Genomic DNA, 5,548 nt, shown 5'->3' with positions numbered 1-5,548 from the left:
GGACCTGTGAGACGGGGAAATGTGTGGAGCCATTAACTGTGATTTGATAGTTCTGGTAAGGGGGTTGAGTGAAATGGGGAAAAGATGATTCCGTTTTCTCCATGCTAATCTTAAGGAAGTGGGAGGAGAAGGAGGAGATAACTGTTAGACACTCTAGATAACAGGGAGGTAACATCAAGACCAGAGGTAAATTTGACCAAAGATTTAGATGGAGAAGAGTAAGGGATCCAGAACACTGAGACCTCACGGATGCTAGGATTTTAGCTACACCCTGGTCTGATCATGACCCGATTGTGGTTCGGTTGTCAGATTTATGTGGGAGACCGCCTATCTCCTCTTGGAGATTGAATGAGTCATTACTATCGGATCAGGAGATAGTTAAAGAAATCCAAAGGGAATTGGACACATATTTTCTACTTAATAAGGCACCAGACACCTCAATTATGTCCAACTGGGCGGCTCACAAAGCAGTGATTAGGGGGAAATTCATCCAGATAGCCTCGCGTAATAAGAAACGGTTGAAGGAGGTTCTGGCGTTAAAGGAGAGGAATTTTGCGGACCTGTCTAAGAAATTTAAAACAGACCCCTCAGCAGTTATTAAAGCAAAATTAGCAGAAGCTAGAACAGAATTAAATTTATGTCTGACAAGTTGGGCGGAAAAAAGTCTGCGTTGGTCACAACATAAGTTTTTTACACAAGGGGATAAACCGGGAACATTACTCTCTAGACGCCTCACGCCCCGATTTAACACCTCAACACCACCGAAACTGCGATTGGCGGATGGATCTTTATCACAGAATCCCACAAAAGTTGTAAAGGCCTTTCAGGATTTTTATTCAGCGTTGTACTCAGCTCCACCTCAGTTTGATAAAAATAAGGCTAGGGTCTTGTTGGAAAAAACATTCCCTACTAAACTTTCCCAAGGGGATAGAGAAACACTGGATGCTGAATTTAGATTGGAGGAGGTATTGGATGTTATTAAAAATCTGAAGGCTCACAAAGCCCCGGGGCCAGATGGGTTTTCCTCAGGTTATTACAAACACTTTAGGGAGGTCCTGGCCCCGCACATGGTTGAATTGTTCAATGCTTATCGGGAGGGTAACAATTTGCCCCCTTTTTCGAATCTAGCCTATATACATCTTATCCCCAAGCCTCATAAGGATCATACAGATCAGGCTAACTATCGCCCGATATCCCTTCTTGATGTGGATCTTAAGATTATGACAAAAATTCTGGCGGTTAGATTGAATTCATTCCTAGCCACATATATACATAAGGATCAGGCGGGATTTATACCCCTCCGCCAGGCGGAAGACCAGACGAGACGGGCTGTGGACATTATCTCAGCTGTTCGTTCGGGGTGGGATGGCACTTCCGGACGTCAAAGTATGTTATTAAGCCTTGACCTCCAGAAAGCCTTTGACTCGCTATCCTGGGACTATTTGTTTTATGTCCTTGAGAGAATGGGCTTCGGTACGGGATTTTTGTCTATTCTTAAGATCTTATATTGTCTTCCTACAGCAAAAATAAATTCTAGGGGATTTATGTCGGGAGCTTTTCCAATATGCAGAGGAACGCGACAGGGGTGCCCGCTATCGCCTTCCCTGTTTGCGCTGGCTATTGAGCCATTGGCCAACCTCATACGAGATTCTCCCGACATTAGGGGGGTGAAGGTGGGAGGAGTAGAACACAAATGTGCCTTGTTTGCGGATGACATACTGCTTTTCATATCGACACCTCTCACATCATTGCCGAATCTCTTTCATATTCTTGATCAGTTTGGCAAGCTGTCTGGGCTTAAGGTCAATCACTCCAAGTCGGTGGCAATGAATCTTACATTGCCAATAGGGGTAGTGAAGCTCCTAAAAATTAACTTTGATTTTCATTGGGATGCACGTAGATTGACGTATTTGGGTATTAAATTGACACCTATCATAGAGTCCCTTTACGAGGACAATTTCCCTCCACTTTTTCAACAAATAGCTACGGATCTCACTAGATGGTCCCCTCTTAATCTTTCATGGTTTGGCCGCATTGCCTCCATCAAAATGACGATATTGCCCAGATTGCTATATTATTTTCGCACGCTCCCTATTGTGGTCCCTCAGAAGGCGCTTAGACAAATCCAAGGGCTCATCATGGGGTTTATTTGGGGTTCTAAAAGACCGAGAATACAGAGACAAACTTTATTCACCCCTAAAACGGCGGGGGGTCTGGGGGTTCCCAATATCCAACAATACTATCACGCAGCACGTCTGGCGCAATTTACAGATATGTATGCGAGACCATACTGTCCCCAGTGGACGCAAATTGAGACGGCCGCATGTACCAGTTTCCCGCTGGAAACGCTACTGTGGATGGAGTCCTCGGACAGGCCTCCGGTTCTCTCCCCTGTGCTTTCTCAGATGTTACAGCTGTGGGACTCGCTTAGAAAGAGATTCCATATTAAATCACTCCATAATCCGCTCATGACCATCACGGGTAATTCTGCCTTTCCTCCGGGTCTGCGTAGAATGGAATTCCGGTGGTGGCTCAATAAGGGGTTTTACAGGATTAAGGACTTTTTTGTAGGGGGGGACATCAGAACTCTGGATTACTTTAAGGACTCACACTCGATGCCCCCATCGGAGCATTTTAGATATATCCAGATACACCACTTCTTGTTGAACTGGAAATCCAGGAGGGGGGACATCAGCACATTGACCACTTTTGAACGGCTGTGTTGGCTTCCTGGCTTACGACATAAAATTTCCACGATATATTCCGATCTGGTTACTCCGGAAGGTAAACTCCCTTACATGACACGATGGGAACATGATCTAGGTACGGGAGTGGAATTGGAGCAGTGGCGGGAGATGGCATGTACGACCTCAAAACTATCTATCAATACATCCTTGGTGGAAGCGGGTTATAAAGTATTAATGAGATGGTATATGGTCCCTACTCGTATAGCTCGCTTTAACCCATTGGTGGATAAGCACTGCTTTAGACAATGTGGTGCGGAGGGTACACTAATGCATATTCTATGGGAGTGTCCAGTGGTTGCCACATTTTGGAACCAGGTATACCAGCTTATTAACACAGTGATCCAAGTCAAACCCCCCAGGGATGTGATTACGGCTCTGCTATGCGGTCCTATTCCCGAGGTTCGGGCCCCCGCATGTAAATTTCTCCGATATGTGTTTCAGGCAGCTAAAATAACTATTGCTAGGGCCTGGCGAACACCCACGTTGTCTATGGATATGTTGATCGCTAAGATCTCATGGATAATGGTTAATGACCGCCTAACACATCAGCTGGCGGGTACATTAGACAAATTTGATGCCATTTGGGACCCATGGAGGAACCACACATTTTCGTGAATACATAGAGATGGCTAGGAGACCCTTCTACCCTACACCTTTCCTTCCCCCCCTCCTTATCCTTCTTTTGTTTATTGTGTGTGTTTTGTTTTTCTCTCTTATATTTTTTCCTTAGAGGCCATGTTAAGGTACTCTATAAAGCAATGTGATGTCAAGATTGGTTACCTATGTTAGTAATGAAGGCATTTATATACTATATATTTGGCAGAAGTGTTGACATCATGAATGATATATAATGTGAGATTTATTGGAGACCATGTTGGTCTAATACTTTGTTTAATTGTATTATTGATATGCAAAAGTTGAGACTCTGCGAGTCTGTGTTATTATTATATTACAAAAAACTGTTTAATAAAAAACTATTGAAAACAGAACACTGAGACCCATGAGGGAGCGATAGTAAATCTTTAGTTGGTAAGGTATGAGGAGATCCAGGAGAGGGCCAAGTCTGTGATGTCAAGGGACTAGAGAATTTGTATCAGGAGGGTGTGATCGACTGTGCCGAAGGTGGTGGACAGGTCTAGAAGGAGGAGCACAGAGTAATGTAGAAGCAGAGGACAGGTCTAAAAGGAGGAGCACAGAGTAATGTAGAAGCAGAGGACAGGTCTAGAAGAAGGAGGAGCACAGAGTAATGTAGAAGCAGAGGACAGGTCTAGAAGGAGGAGCACAGAGCAATGTAGAAGCACAGGACAGGTCTTGGAGGAGGAGCACAGAGTAATGTAGAAGCAGAGGACAGGTCTAGAAGGAGGAGCACAGAGTAATGTAGAAGCAGAGGACAGGTCTAGAAAGAGGAGCACAGAGTAATGTAGAAGCAGAGGACAGGTCTAGAAGGAGGAGCACAGAGTAATGTAGAAGCAGAGGACAGGTCTAGAAGGAGGAGCACAGAGTAATGTAGAAGCAGAGGACCGGTCTAGAAGGAGGAGCACAGAGTAATGTAGAAGCAGAGGACAGGTCTAGAAGGAGCACAGAATAAGGAAGAAGTGGGGGAACAGGTTTAAAAGGAAAAGCACCGAGTAATGTAGACGATGGAGGACAGGTCACGCTTTACAGAAGTCTGTGTGTAAGATGTGACTGCTAAGTGATAAGATGATGCAGAGATCCTGCACACACCGCACAATACATGCTGCTTCCTCACACTAAACTACCAGGACATACACACTGTATTGGTGGGATGTTCTGCGCCTGCACACTGGTCTGGCGGGACCTTCCGCGCCTGCACACTGGTCTGGCGGGACCTTCCGCGCCTGCACACTGGTTTGGCGGGACCTTCCGCGCCTGCACACTGGTTTGGCGGGACCTTCCGCGCCTGCACACTGGTCTGGCGAGACCTTCCGCGCCTGCACACTGGTCTGGCGGGACCTTCCGCGCCTGCACACTGGTCTGGCGGGACCTTCCGCGCCTGCACACTGGTCTGGCGGGACCTTCCGCGCCTGCACACTGGTCTGGCGGGACCTTCCGCGCCTGCACACTGGTCTGGCGGGACCTTCCGCGCCTGCACACTGGTCTGGCGGGACCTTCCGCGCCTGCACACTGGTCTGGCGGGACCTTCCGCGCCTGCACACTGGTCTGGCGGGACCTTCCGCGCCTGCACACTGGTCTGGCGGGACCTTCCGCGCCTGCACACTTGACAGCCGGTTTCTATTAACCATGGTTAGTATCTGTCTTTCAGATGTGAATAAAGTTACTATCAGGTAAAATAATCTACAAGGAAAAGGGGAATACTATAATAATTAAGAATTTTAGATGTCTCTGAAGATCCAGGATCTCTGAGGTAACTTCTAATATCTGTAAAAACGTATATTAGGGGTGTATTCATTCATAAAGGGCATCTGTCACACTGACCACCCGTCTGATCTGTTGGCAGCAGATTATATAGCAGGAGGACCTGAGCAGATTGCGTCTCTCCATTCACTTCTATAGGAGTTACAGGAACCGCCTAACAAGGCCACCCAGAGGTGGAGCCGCATCTATCAGACATTTCTGGCATATCCCGGGGGGAAATGTCCGTGCTGGGAATACCCCTTTATTCCATGTGGTGACGGCTCTGAGAAGATGTTTCTCTCAATGATGAATAAGTGAGGTTCTGTATGTCACACATGATGTTGTCCCCTGTATGATTTCCATCTTCTCCTTTCTTCATAAAGACGTCTGCAGTACTAGATCCTCCAGTTCCTCCAGTTTTCTCA

The sequence above is a fragment of the Rhinoderma darwinii genome, unplaced genomic scaffold (genome assembly GCF_050947455.1).
Source record: "Rhinoderma darwinii isolate aRhiDar2 unplaced genomic scaffold, aRhiDar2.hap1 Scaffold_945, whole genome shotgun sequence".
In the NCBI taxonomy this organism is placed as follows: domain Eukaryota; kingdom Metazoa; phylum Chordata; class Amphibia; order Anura; family Rhinodermatidae; genus Rhinoderma; species Rhinoderma darwinii.
This window is presented reverse-complemented; position numbering follows the sequence as displayed.